This window comes from Lynx rufus, unplaced genomic scaffold, assembly GCF_022079265.1.
Source record: "Lynx rufus isolate CCGP_SWC_20201006 ecotype Redwood Valley unplaced genomic scaffold, mLynRuf1.p SCAF_7, whole genome shotgun sequence".
In the NCBI taxonomy this organism is placed as follows: Eukaryota; Metazoa; Chordata; class Mammalia; order Carnivora; family Felidae; genus Lynx; species Lynx rufus.
Genome location: NW_025814889.1, coordinates 46,601,852 through 46,616,994, shown reverse-complemented (window position 1 = coordinate 46,616,994; position 15,143 = coordinate 46,601,852). Strand labels below are relative to the sequence as shown.

The 15,143-nt window shown below is 37.6% G+C and overlaps 1 protein-coding gene across 7 annotated transcripts in view; it reads left to right on the top strand.

Annotated features, from left to right (window-relative positions):
• The window catches only part of DUSP16 (dual specificity phosphatase 16), an 89,818-nt gene that overhangs the window by 5,976 nt on the left and 68,699 nt on the right, over positions 1-15,143 (top strand). For 4 of the 7 annotated variants that reach the window (XM_047067039.1, XM_047067038.1, XM_047067037.1 and 1 more), the window contains one exon: positions 1,226-1,354. The exons of 2 other annotated variants lie outside the window; for them this stretch is intronic. The gene's annotated coding sequence lies outside the window, so the exon portion shown is untranslated. Of the gene's footprint in view, positions 1-1,225; positions 1,355-5,362; positions 5,420-15,143 lie in introns of all 7 variants that reach the window. One more of the 7 variants, XM_047067040.1, reaches the window with a different exon arrangement.

Genomic DNA, 15,143 nt, shown 5'->3' with positions numbered 1-15,143 from the left:
TGCTACTTACTGTTTGTATTGCAGCTCCTGTCCTAAATAGTGCCTAGTAGAGTCGTCTTTGGATAAATATTTATTGAATAAATTCTCAGAACTGGTATTTTTGATCATTATGCCTCTAGCTTAGAGCATTGTTTGAGCTTTGAGTTGAAACCTGCAGGGGGTTGCCTTATAGCCTTGGGCACCTGACTTGTTTGAGGAGTCTACTCACTCTAGAACCTGGACCCTGACCTCACCTCCAGCTTGCCTGATGCCGGCTGACCTCACCTCACCTTGTCCAAAGCGGTAGGGGTGGGGATGTGGGGGGTTGTCACCTATCAACTCCTTCTTTTCCTGAGTTGCTAAACTGTGTCCTCTTCTGGTCACTTCTCAGAACACTGAAGTGTTGCCAGTCTGACCTATCTTATCATGGGTTTCTTTTGTTATTTTTGTTTGTTGTTTGGTTGGGGGAGAGGCATATTCCTCAGGAAGATAGTTCTTGACTTTGTTTTGTAAACTGTACGTGGTATATAAAGCATGGTATTATTTTCTTTTCCTTCCTAGCTTTAGCTAAAAATCTAGGGTTCTTTTGAAAATGAACTGGTAACTGATCTTTTGATATGAACCAACTAAAAACACTGTTCTGTTTGTTTGTTTGTTTTGAGGCAATAGGAAATTAGAACATGGAGTGTGTATTAGATGATATTTAAGAATTATAACCATAAAGTTTTTATCCATGTTAATAGTATTGTGGTTATGTTTAAAAAGTCTCATCTGTTAGAGGTACATACGGAAGTTTTTATAGGCAAAATGAAATGATGTCTAATACACGTTTTTTAAAAACTTCAGGACAGGCACAAACACACACAAATGGGAAATAAGTAAAACAATATTGGCAAGTTTTTGATAATTTTTAAGCTAGGTGATGGGTATATTGGGGTTTGTTACTGTTTTCTGTATTTTTATGTATATTTGGAAATGCCCATAATAGCTAAAACATATATTGCCAATTATAACTGTAAAGGAAGTAATTTAATACAGTAAAGTTATGTGGTTGGACATTTGAACTAATTTTTGATTATCTCCATTTTGCATTTTCTATAAGTTCTTTTAGTAATGAATTTTTAGAAGAAGAATTTTGTAGAAATTTGCCTTTTAGAAGTGTTTTAAAACTCTTAACTTTGAGACCTTGTAATGATATACTTGTAGTTTATAAATTGCTTTGACGTATTTTGTCTTTTATCCTCAGAACAAGATATGAGTTATCCATTTTACAGATGAGGAAGCTAAGACCTTAGACTAAGTAATCTATCCAGATCCCCAAACAAGTAAGAAGTGGTGCTAGCCCTGGAGCCGAGATCTTCTGATTCATTTTCAGGTGCTTCTTTTTTTATATACACATTCTTGTAAGTGTTCTTTTTTGTGGTGTTATAAACCAGTGGTTTTCAAACGTTGTGGTGTCAGGACATCTTGTACGCCTTAAAAATTATTGAGGACCCCAGAGATCTTTTGTTCATGTGGACCGTATCAATAGTCAACATATTTTAAATCAAGAAATGTTTAAAATGTTTACTCATTTAAAAATAACAAACTCATTAGGGGCTCCTGGGTGGCTCAGTTGGTTAAGCGTCTGACTTCGGGCCATGATCTCATGGTTCGGTTGTTCGAGCTGCGCATCAGGCTCTCTGCTGACAGCTCAGAGCCTGGAGCCTGCTTTGGAATCTGTGTCTTCCTCTTTCTCTGTCCCTCTGCCACTCATGCTCTGTCTCTCAAAAGTAAGTAAATGTTAACAAAAAATTAAAAATGACAAACTTATTAAAGGTTAATGAAAAAGATCTTCCAAAACAAAAAGTATAGTGAAAAGTATGACATTTACATTTTTCCACTTGCTTTACTGTGTTATTTTTTTAATTTTTATTAAAAGATCTTTTTTTTTTTTAATGTTTATTTATTTTTGAGAGAGACAGAGCATGAGCAGGGGAGGGGCAGAGAGGGAGACACAGAATCTAAAACAGGCTCCAGGCTCTGAGCTGCCAGCATAGAGCTGGACACGGGGCCTGAACTCACGAACCCATGAGACCATGACCTAAGCCAAAGTCGATGCCCAACCAGTTGAGCCACCCAGGTGCCCCTACTGTGTTGTTTAATAGACAGTTGGATTTCCATAACTGCTTTTAGATCCAATCTGTTGCAGTACAGTGTTCGGTTTGAATTATGTGAGGAAAACCCTCAATATACAGATATATAGTTGAAAAAAGGGTGGGCTGTTTTAATATCTTTTCATGTAATTGTGGATATCCTTTGTCACATCAAAACTCAACAAGTTGTACATTCTGTCTTTTATTCATTCTCTCCCTCTTCTCTCTCCTTTTTTCTCCTTCCTCTTTTTCTTTCTTTCTCTCTCTCTCTCCTCTAGTTCTCTCTTTCTCTCTCTCTTGCTTCTTGGGGGCAGAGAGAGAGAGAATCCCAAGCAGGCTCCACAGTCAGCTTGGAGCCCAATGTGGGGCTCGAACTCAAGAACCGTGATATCATGACCTGAGCTGAAATCAAGAGTCAGACGCTTAACCAACTGAGCCACCCAGGTGTCCCAACAAGTGGTAGATTCTTAAGTTAGTTGCAATATTGAATATGAAACCATATCAGTGAATTTTTTATACTCTGTAACATTAAAATTTTGTTGGTCTGTCCTTGAACTTTGGATGGATCTTTGACTTGTATGTGATTTTGAAACATCACGTGTTGGTGATTTGAAAAATAATGGTTTACTGAGTTATGCAGATCTTTCAGATGTTGACATATTTGATTACACAGTATTTAACAAATCACATTCTTTTTTTTTTTTTTTAATGTTTTTATTTATTTTTGACACAGAGACAGCATGATCGGGGAGGGGCAGAGAGAGGGGGAGACACAGAATCTGAAGCGGGCTCCAGGCTCTGAGCTGTCAGCACAGAGCCCGACACGGGGCTCGAACGCATGGAGTGTGAGATCATGACCTGAGCTGAAGTCGGATGCTCAACCGACTGAGACACCCAGGCGCCCCTAAATCACATTCTTTTATATGTCCATTATTCTCATCAAAAAAGTCTTTCAGTATTAGGAAGTGGTCAAGATTTTGCTGTCAAGTTCAGGTTTTCAAAAATTCTTATTTTATCTTGAAAGCTCAAATTTTATCATTGTCAACAGATATTGTCAGTTTTTTCCTTGAAGTGTCAGGCTCACTTTATTCATGTTAGAGAAAATATCTGCCACATACCTCAGTCTGATTAGCCATTGTCTGCCACTCATTCTTTTAAGCAAAAATGGTATTCTATGAAAAAATCATGGTTTAGCTCCCAACTCAAACAATTGCATAAATGCTTTTCCTTAAGGCAGCTGTTGTAGTAGGTATGCAGCAGAAGTGTTTCTTGTATACTTACCATTTTGTCACACAATATTAAAAAGACCAAGTTCTCAGGAGTCAGATGCAACAAAAATAATAACTCTGACTGTTTTGGCAAGGACATTGTGAAGTGAAACCGACTTTTTAAAAAAATGATTGATGTAGTGAAGGATATAATTATTGCTAGTATAGTTCTGTACTTCTGCCTTGATTTATGCTAAAGCACCAGCAGTTTTGCCCACCTTTGCTTTTGTACCATTAGAGCAGATATCAACATGGTTTTTTCAAGATAAATCATGAGACTCAAAACATTATTTAATACTTGGAGTAATTCAGCAGCATTTATGTTCGTTGCCAACCATTCACATGAAAGAAGACCTTCTTCGATGATTAGTTGGCATGGATACTAGAAAGTGAAAACAAAACAGTAAGTCCACCCACATCTACAGATCTGTCCACTTATAAAGCATAAGTACCGTCCTTAAGGCAAGATATTAACTTGTAATTCATGTTTGCAACAAAATCTTTAATTTGATGAGATACTGCATCATTTTTTTAAGTGGCACTGCTGTGATTTCTTTTACTAATTTTTCATCCAACATTCAGCAGTGTTAACCATACCAACCAGTGCAATATGGTTATTTACTTTGTATAATGCTTCGGTGGTCTTTTTATTTCTTAAAACATTTTTTTATGTTTATTTTTGAGAGACATAGATCATGAGCAGGTGAAGGACAGAGAGAGAGGGAGACGCAGAATCTGAAGCAGTCTCCAGACTCTGAGCTGTCAGTACAGAGCCCAACTGTGGGCTCGAACCCACGAACTGTGAGATCGTGACCTGAGCCAAAGTCAGATGCTTAACTGACTGAGCCACCCAGGCGGCCCAGTTTTTTTATTTCTAACATGAAAAATCTTTTGGTTTTAAAGAGCTCATCGTGTCAATGACTAAAACATTTAATTTCTTTAAACACGAGATGAATTCATTGGGTGATAATGAAGTTGTGGAGATGATAGCAGATATTAGCAGAAATTGCTATTGCTGAGAGCATAGAAGTACTAAGAACACACTCAGTTAATTTCTGAAAACGTACATATTTATGCCTTAAACTTTCTACCTTAGAAAATTAAAAAAACATAAGAATCTGTTAGTTGGCAGCATGATACATTATCATCACATACCACATATCCTCTGGATTCACTGTTGTACACTCATGAGAGAATGAGAGCAAAAAAGGCAGATTACATCTTTGTATTACTAAAAATAATTTTGCCATTGTGGATCCCCCAGAAGGGTCCCAAGGGCCTCCCACCCAAGAGTCTCTGGATCACCCTTTTAAAATGCTGATATAGGGGCGCCTGGGTGACTCGGTTAAGTGTCCAACTGTTGATTTTGGTTCATGATCTCATGGTTCATGAGATTGAGCCCCACGTGGGACTCTCTGCTGACAGCGTGGAGTCTGTTTGGGATTCTCTCCGTCTGTGCCCCTCCCCTACTCATATTTGATGTCTCTTAAAAAATAATTAATTAATTTAAAAAATGCTGATATAAACTAGCACCATGTCCTATCATATTTTTAGAGGAGTCTAACATAGACATCTATAGCAATTAAGTAATGTTTCCGTATTGACTGATTAATTTGTCAGGAAGAAGGGAGTATGCTATTGTGTGGGATGAGCCATGTGACCCAGAGACCATAATGGGTGGAAGGTCATAGAACATCAGAAAGTGGTTGGTAAAGGGTAGACGGAAGGGAGGAGTCGGTAAAAGCATTCTGCAACTTAACAAAAAATGAGCATTTGTTCTCCTGTTTTTCTTTTTGTAAACTAGAAAAGCTATTAGCCCATATATACTTACATCTATAGATATACGTTCATATACTCATTTATGTCTGGGCTCGAACTCAGGAGTACTTGGTCATTTTTTGGGGTGGGGGGAGCAGAGAAGAGACAGTATCATAATTAAGAGGATGGGTGCTCATCACAGTCATTTGTTCTTCCAACTAGGGAGGCTGTTGACCTTTCCTTCCTGAGGAAGCTGAGGGATGACAGAAGACAAATGAGGTTAGAAAGAAATTCTGAAAGAAGAGTGAGTGGCATAGCCATTGCCGATCATGGGAATAGCTGTAGGCAGAACTGGGCTGTGGACGGAAGTGGAGAGATAAGCACTGGAGAGCAGAGAAGACTGGGGGTGAACTGGGTTCTCCCGTGTTCCGGACACTGGAAGAAGTACAGAGATGGGTGCAACAGGAGTCTTGGAGCTGAACATATATTTGAGAGAGTTCTATCAAAATACAGTTAAAATAACTATTTTAAATAATTGCACTGGATAGTCTGAAATTTTTTATGTCTTACCAACATTTAGATTTAATTATTATAACCCATGTATTTAATTACAATAGGAGAAAATAACAATGCCATGAGTTTGGTGCAATGCTGGTAAGTCTCTAAGCTTTGATTATGGCATCAGTATATGAAAATAGTGGCCGGGGCAGGTTTGGAACTGAAAATTCAAGAGGGAAATTTGAATACTTTATTTTTTACTAACAGGAGACCGAAGAGTTTAGTTCCAATAGATCTCCTTTATCAGTTTGTTATATATGTGGTACTTATTTCCAAAAAGGATTTGAGATGGCGGAAGGAAGGATCTAAGTCAATAATCAAGAACAAACATGATTCTAAATTGTGTTTTTTTCCCCTATTCCCTACTGATGACATTTTAATAGAGACATATAGTTGAGGTACTGTAATTAAATTGGTCTTTATTTACTATGCAGGAGAAATATAATCCTGTCCTCTCTTAGTTGCATGTAGCATAAGCAGAGTATATTGTAAAGGGGGTGAGTTTGGGCAGGAAGATCATAGCATGTTAGAGAAAATTTTTTAAAAAATTCAGGACTGCTTTCAGCTGTAGTTAACAGAAAGCCACTAGCAGAGGTTTAAACCATAAGCCGTTTATTATTGCACAGTTCAGAGAAGTTCAGAGGTAGGTGGTCTCTGTTGGTTTAGCTGCTCCGCAGTGTGCTCAAGGCCCCAGCTTTGCTCTGGTCTTTGACTCTGCCATCTTTTTGCATGTTCATTATTGCCACCAGGTAACAAAATGGCTGCCTCACTTTAGACATCACATCCCTTGTCAAGGCAAGAAAGAAAGGGAACCAAGCAAGCAATCCCTCCTGTGCTTGCCTGACAGAGAACACAGTCTTTCCCGGAGGCATCCATCCTATTTTCTCTGAAGTCTCATATGCTTGAACTATTTTACAAGACTGCCCCTAGTTCTAGGAGAGGCTGGGGAACTGTGTATGGCTAAGGGAAATGGCATGGTTGGGGTAGTGTGCATCATGTATCATTTCCTAGGCTTTGACACGTTGCATGCTGCCCAGGAAGAACTGGGATTCTGTTAGCAAGTTAGAAGGGAAGCAATGTCTGTTGGGTAGCTTTGTGTCTGTCACAAATATGCAGAAAGGAAAGCCCAAAGGATACTAAGTAACTTGCTAAAACAACTTTCTTTTAGTCTAGAGAGTGTTTTGAGTGTTCCTCCTCAAATAAGGCCATATCTATTTTCTTGTTTTAGTGGAAGGTTATACAGACCTATATCTGTTAGTTCTAGAACTAATTTAAACACCGTTAGGTCTCAGTCTTAGTGTGACATAAGAATATTGTATTAGATAATCGCAGATATAATCTCCAGTTCTAAAATTCCTGTCTCCTTTTTTTCCCTGTCTTGACCACTCCACATTTATTATCTTTTCTCAATCAAAAAAGTGAACAGGATTAGAGAGAAGATACAAAAACGTATGGTGTTTCCTAGTCATCTTGATAGCTGCGTAGGATCTTTAATAAAGATCTTGATGGCAGGGCACCTGGGTGGTTCAGTCTGACTCGAATGTCCGACTTTGGCTCAGGCTGTGTATCTCACGGTCCGTGGGTTCAAGCCCTGCTTTAATAAACAGTAAAAAAAAAAAAAAAAAAAAAAAAATTAAAAAAGATCTTGATGGCACAGAAGGTTAAAGTTAAAATGGGGTTTTGACTTTTGGGCAGTTACTTAACACTACTACTGCCTCAAGTTTCTGCTGAAAATGAAAACTAAATATTTTTATTTTAATAGAGGAATATGTATATACATGTGTGTAGTCTATAATCAAAACACCCTGGGTACAGTGTTCTGAGAAATTGCCCTTTGTCCCAACAGGAGGCATTTTATCTTACTTTATTTTTATTTTTTAATTTTTATTTATTTATTTATTTAACATTTTTTTTAATGTTTATTTTTGAGAGAGAGAGGGAGACACAGAATCTGAAGCAGACTCCAGGCTCTAAGCTGTCAGCATAGATAGAGCCTGACATGGCCTCAAACTCACAGACCTCTAGATCATGACTTGAGCTGAAGTCAGGTACTTAATGGACTGAGCCACCCAGGCGCCCCGAACAGGAGGCATTTTAAACTCTATTGTTAAAAACCTGGTAGAACATCCCCTTTTGCTTGTTGGGCATTTGTTCTTATTTGTTAATACTGTTCACACTGCGTATTTGCTTTAGATAAAATTAAAGGACAACCAAAGGAAAGTGATCTCCTTCATGCATTATGGCAACTAAATTTTACTTGATTGAGGCAGAAACTTTGAGGTTTTGAGTGCCTTAAAAAGGGATTCTACTTGTGTTTCAGCAAGAGCAGTGATCTGCTTTCTCATATAAAATCCTGTCAAGTTTATATGAATTTGGATATACAGTGAGTTGAAAATCATATTCCCACCTCTAGCAAATTGCAGAGCAATTACACTTGCTTATAAAAGAGGCTGTTAAAATGTTAACATAAAAAGTTTTAATCTTCTATCCAACAAAACTCTTATGGAACGATCCCACTGCATTTTATTTGTGGTTTATCAGTATTGGGAGACCCTGGAGATTAACACTGTTAACTGTGGCATTTAGAGGACCAAAAGGCACCTGCACTTTTGGGTGTATTTTTCAGAATAAAATGGATGTATGTATAACAATTTAACAGCTGCTTAAAACAGCTTAGGGGTAGCTTAGGGGCATTTAATTTTGTTACCACAGAATATCCAAATATCAGAAACTTTTTCTTCTACAGAAAGCCTCTTAAGTATGTAATTAAAGCAATTGTTTTCATTTTTCCTTATGTGAATGACTAAGAGCCTTGTTAATGTAAATATTCAGGAAGCTTGATTTTATAACCAACAATAAAAATCTTGTACAGCGGAAAACCCCATCTCTTGTCCGCAGTCCAACTGAAAGACAAACTCAGGCGTTTTTTTCCTGGCAGATGAATGACCCTTGTGGAAGGATCTTAGATGCTGTCAGTGGCTATCTCATTACATAATGTAATTAATGAGATGTTAGTTTAAAGAGAGTATTTTGGGGGGGGGGGAATTTCCAAGTACAAAATGTAGGCAGTGTGGTATTCACTTGCCAGGAAAAAGTAGTTTTATACAAGTTTTTAGTAAAAGTTATTGTGAAATCATTGGAGATTTTTATTATGGAAATGACCTTAATTCATTCATTAAAATAAGCACTTTGGCTTCTGAGTCTGGTAGGCTTTTTTTTCTGGACAAAAGATCCATTCTTTTTGCCAGTGGTCATCAATATGTCATTGTTATCAGCACAAACAAGTATTTACTGAGTGACTTCTAAGAGTGAGGTATTAGAAGGGATGCAAAGAAGTATAGCATGTACTTGGTCATCAAGGAGTTTATACTTGTCACCATCTCTTTATTTTCTACTTTTCATGATTTAAACAAATCACCATAAAAGACTCCTTACTCTTTTCCCCAGGGGTTCTTCAACTAGGGGTCCAGCACACTCTATTTTCCTAGGCTGAGGGATAAAGTCACAATTAGAAGTGGAGGCCAGTCAACTTGAGGTCCTCTCCTGGCCGTTTCCCCTTCCTTCCTATGATTGCAGACTTGCCGTGTTTGCTCTCAGAGGATTGTGCTAGGCGGCTGCTTCTATAGGGTAGTTGGGGAGAAGGAAGACAGGGTCCTGCAGCAGTTCTTGGCTTCTTTCAGAATATGGAAGGTTGTGTGTGGAGGGGTGGGAGGGCCGCCTGGGTGGCTCCGTCAGTTAAACGTGTGATTTCGGCTCAGGTTCATGATCTCATGGTTTGTGAGTTTGAGCCCCACATGGGGCTCTGTGCCGACAGCTCAGAGCCTGGAGCCTGCTTCAGGTTCTGTGTCTACCTCTCTGTCTCTTCCTCCCTTGCTCGCGTGTGTGCTCTCTCTCTCAAAAATAAATAAACATTAAAAAACAGAATGAAAGGTTGGGAAGGACACAGCAAGAAAAAGTAAGAGATCTGTTGTCATTTTTTCCTTTTTTTTCTTAGTAAAAACAACATAAAATTTGCCATCTCAACTAGTAGTGTTAAGTACGTTCCCATTGTTGTAAAACATACGTTTAGTATGTTGTAAATTTTTTCACCTTGCAAATCTGAAAACTCTGTACCCAGTAAACAACAAATCCATTTCTCCCTTCCCCTAACCCCTGCCTGGTAACCTCCATTCTCCATTCTGTTTCTGTGATTTTGACTATTTTAGATACCTGATGTAGGTGGAATCCTATAGTATTTGTCTTTTCATGACTTGTTATTTTTACTTAGCATAATGTCTTCAAGGTTCATCCATGTTATAGCATGTGACAGGATTTCCTTTTAAAAGCTGATTATCGTATTATCATTTCATGTATAACCATGTTTTGTTTATTCATCTGTCGACGGACATTTGAGTTGCTTTTAGTTATGAATAATGCTGCTATGAACATGGGTATACAAATACCTCTTAGAGACCATGCTTTCAGTTCTATTAGATATATATCTAGAAGTTGAATAGCTGCATCATTTGGTAGTTCTGTTAATTTTTTGAGGAACTACCATGCTGTTTTGCATAATGTTCACACCGTTTGATAACTCCATCAACAGTGCACAGTGGTTCTAAATTCTTCACATCCTGGCCAACACTTGCTATTTTCTGTTTTGTTTTTTTGAGAATAGCTATTCTCATAGGTGTGAGGTGATAGTTCATTGTAGTTTTGATTTGCATTTCTCTGATGATGCTGAGTGATGATGATGAACATGTTTTCCTATATTCGTTGGCCATTTGTGTATCCTCTTTGGAGAAATTTTTAAGCCCCTTGCCCATTTTTTAATTGGGTTACTTGATTTTTTTCTTTGTAAGATGCCATTTTCTTTTTAAAATGTGAATTGGCAACTTAGAACTACTCAGAACAGGTGTGATACCGCAGGGATACAAAAGCGGAATGAGTGGAATATAGGAACTGGGGAGTAGCCTCCCCCATCTCTAGCCATTACCAACCAGTATAGCTTGCTTAGTTGAGGGCTTTGTATTCCAAAGAGGATTTGAGGTCTCAGGGTCATTCTCCTACTCTTCTCTTCTTCCTTGTTACTTACAAAACCATGGGGGTAGACAAGATGATAACCGAGGTGTTAAAAATTCTTAGGTTTTGAGAGTTACTGCCTTTTACCAACTGACCTCTAGCAGGTAAAATTTCCTTCAAAGCTCAGTAACACTGACCCCTAGACTAAGAAATCTTTGTTAATGGCTAATAAGAAGCACTCCACAAAAGCTTTGTCAGATCTTTGTTTTTTTAACTTTTAATTTGACTTATTTTGTTCTTCATACTGTAGTATCACCCTCAAATCCTGAGACTAAAGATTAGTTCTTTACTGCTATATACAAGTCCTTCAGTGTGTATGTTGTACTTTGCCCTGAAGATATACAGCAGTTGTTGTTTTTTAAAAACCTGCTCACAGTCATGAGGAAATAGAAGTCAAAGTTCATTTGGCAGTGTATTTGTTGTTGTTTTAAATTCATAGCGCAAACAGAACAGCCAGTCTAAATTCAGTGAATTTTTATTTTGGTAAAACTAGCTATTTTTTGTGTGTGTGTTAAATGCCATCTTTAAAGAAGTATTACCCAGCTGATTATTTATTCTCTGTGGCTTTCATAGTGATATTGTGGTAGTAATTAAAAGAAGTCATCTGATTGTGGTGGTTGAGGTTGAGTCATCTACTATAATATGCTTAGAATTACTTTTAGATTTCAAGTACTTGATATTTTTAATTTTTTGCATCTTATTGATACTATTTGGTAGATAACCAATCTTAAGGGAGTTCATCAAATGCTGTAATATTAACATCACTCTATGAAGTAATAAGAGAAACAAGTAAAATCCAGTAAACTGAATAGAATGGGTAAGGAATACGCATGGTGACCCAGAAAGAGACTGGAATTCGTAGTGCTTGCAGTAGAGTTCAAGATATCCAGTCCAGTATTGCCTTTGTGTTTGGCTATCCATGACATCTACATTGCTTTCTGGTATGTTGCCAGGTCTTGATGGAACATTACCCATCCCTTCTTTTGCCAAAATACTGAACAGAGCTGAGTGTGTGAACAGGGGAGGTAAGGCAGGAGTCTAAGGTAACTTCAGAGAGCTACATTGTGGGAAGCTGCCAGAATGTTCAGAGCCACGTAGGTCATTCTTAACCTAGATTATATAGAACTCAAGAATTTGAAAATGCATTTGATAACATTATGACAATTTCATTGCAAAAGATTATCTAGATCCTGTGGGGCTTCTCATCACTATCTCTCTGATTATGATTGGTTGTTTAGTTGTGAAACAACACAACCACCGGAAAACAGGTAAAGTGAAAAGATAAAACTAACTCATGGCTGGTAATTAGTAGGCCAGAATTCATTAATGTCATCATTATCAAAAAGGTGTGGAATTATCATTATCAAGAGGGTAGAAGATTTCCCTTTCAAATGATAGAATTTCATAAATTTATAATCTATAAAACTATCAGATATTTTCATTATTTATCCAGTTATTTATGTTGCATGGGAAATACAGCATTTTTATACTATAGTTCCGTTTCTGGTTTCTGAAAGTGTATAATGTTACTCTTATTACAGCATCAATATCATTTGTAATGGAAATTATTTTCCCTTTTAGATGCTTCAGAATCCACGTTTAAAAAAAATTTTTTTTTTACATTTATTCATTTTTTTTGAGAGACAGAGTGAGTGGGGGAGGGGCAGAGAGAGAGGGAGACACAGAATCTGAAGCAAGCTCCAGGCTCTCAACTGACCACACAGAGCTCGATGCGGGGCTTGAACTCATGGACCGTGAGATCATGAGCTGACAGCACAAGGCCTGTTTGGGATTCTCTCTCTCCCAGGGCTCAATCTCACAACTGCCAGATCACGACTCGAACTGACATCAAGAGTGGGATGCTTAACTAGCTGAGCCCCCCAAGCTCCTTAATAATAAGTAAGCTTTTTCTAATTAAATATGGACTATATATGTAAACATTTTGATAGTATTAAGAAATCATTATAATTCACATTAACTATAAAAAAGTAGAAAAATCCTATGACTATCTCAGTAGATTCAGATGAAGCATTTATTAAATGATACAAAGCTCTTAGCAAAGAAAAATAGGGCTTAACTAAATATGATACTAAGTTCTGGTGAGGATGGAGAGCATACAGAATTTTCATGTGTTGCTGGTGGGAGTGCAAAATGGTACCACTGTTTTGGAAAACAGTTTGGCAGTGTCTTTTAAAGATAAGTGTGTGCTTCCCATATGACTCATCAGCCCTACTCCTAGGTATTTACTTCAAAATGAAGACTTATGTTCACACAAAAACTTGTATTCAAATGGCTGTGAGCTTTATGTGTAATCACCAAAAAACTAGAAAGAACTGAAATGTCCTACAACTGGTGAATGAATATACAAAGTGTGGTACATCCCTACAAAGTATTGATGTATGCAACAAGGTAGATGAACCTTAAAGGCATTATATTGAGTGAAAGACGTGACTCTTGAAAAGTTATGCATGGTATGATTCAATTTAAGTCATATTCTAAAAAGGCAAAACTGTAGATATGGAGAACAGGTGAGTGGTTGCCAGGGTTTGAGGGTAGGGGAAGGTATTGATTACAAAGGAGTGGCATGGGGGAATTTACGGTCAAGACTCCTAGAACTGTATACCAGAAAATATGAATTTTACTTTATGTAAATTAAAAATAATACTTTGTTAACAGTAAATTCAGTAATATTCCTAGGTACCAGGTTAATATACAAAATAGGTATTTCTGTATAACAAAATGAAATTTTGAGAAAGATGACATTTCTAATATCAAAAAATTCAGGTACTGGGGCACCTGGGTGGCTCAGTTGGTTAAGCGTCTGACTTTGGCTCAGGTTATGATCTCCTGCTTCGTGAGTTTGAGCCCCACATTGGGCTTTCTGCTGTCAGCACAGAGCTTGCTTTGGATCCTCTGTCTCCCTCTCTCTCTGCCCCTCTCCTGCTTGTTTTCTCTCTTCCTCTTTCTCTCTCTCACAAAAATATTAAAAAAAAATTCAGATACCTAGGACTAAATAAATCTAATAAAACATGTCCTCTAAAACCATTACACATCTGATTCTAAAATTTATATGGAAACATAAACAGCAAGAATAGCCAAGGTAATAGAAGAGAAGCAAAATTGCAGGATTAAACAGACCCATAAAAGTGTGTGTATGCAATATATATAATTATATATATTTATTATGTACATCTATACATACAAAACTTATTATTAAGGTGGCATTACACAGCAATGTAGAAAGAAAAGTCTTTTAAATAAATGATCCTGGGTCAATTGCATATCCTATCCATATCAGAAAAAAACTAGTTTTGACCCCTACTCACATCACACATAAAATAAATTCCAGGTTGGGGCACCTGAGTGACTCGGTTGAGCATCTGACTCTTGTTTTCGGCTCAGGTCATGATCTCAGGTTTGTGGGATTGAGCCCTGAGTCGGGCTCTGTGTAACAGCACAGAGCTTGCTTGGGATTTTCCCTCTCTCTCTGCCCCACCCCGATATGTGCTCTGTCTCTCAAAATAAATAAATAAACATTAGAAGTAAATAAATATGGGGTGCCTGCATGGCTCCGTTGGCTGAATGTCCAACTTGGGCTCAGGTCATGATCTCGTGGTTCATGAGTTCAAGCCCTGTGTCAGGCTCACTGTCAGTGCAGAGCCCGCTTGGGATCCTCTGCCCCCCTCTCTTTCTGCCTCTCCCCATTAAACAATCAATCAGTCAGTCAATCAGTAAATTCCAGGTCAATGGTAAATCTAACTGTGGAAGGTTGAAAAAAGTTTCTTAGAGGTGCCCAACGTATTAATCATCAAAGAATGCTGAACAGAATCACAGTAAATTACCACTACACACTGAACAGAATAGCTGAAATTTAAGAGCAAACAAATACAACAACAAAAAACTTGAAAGCAGCAAGTGTCAGGAAAGATTCAGAGCAACTAGTACTCTCAAACACTGATGGTAGAATTGTAAATTTGTAGAGCTTCTTTGGAAATTTTTTCATATTAGGTTAAAGCTCTTCCTACTTGTCATACCTGTGATCCAGCAAATCTACCCGTAAGTGTATATCCAACAGAAATGTGTGCTTATGTTCACCAAAAGTCATGTCCAAGGATGTTCATAGCACAATTCATAACAACTGTAAACTGAAAACAACCTATATGGCCTCTCAGTAGAAGAGTGAAAAAATATCCTGTCATGTATTCAGCGAAATACTTATAGCAGTGAACAGGAAAATCTTGGTATTTACAAAAACATGAGCTCAAATATAACGTTGAAGAAAAGAGTTCTAAAATAGGCAAAACCAATTTGTGATATAAGAAGTCAGGATAGCAGTGACCTTTAGGGAAGGAGATTAATTGATGGGTTAGTGTATGAGGCCAAC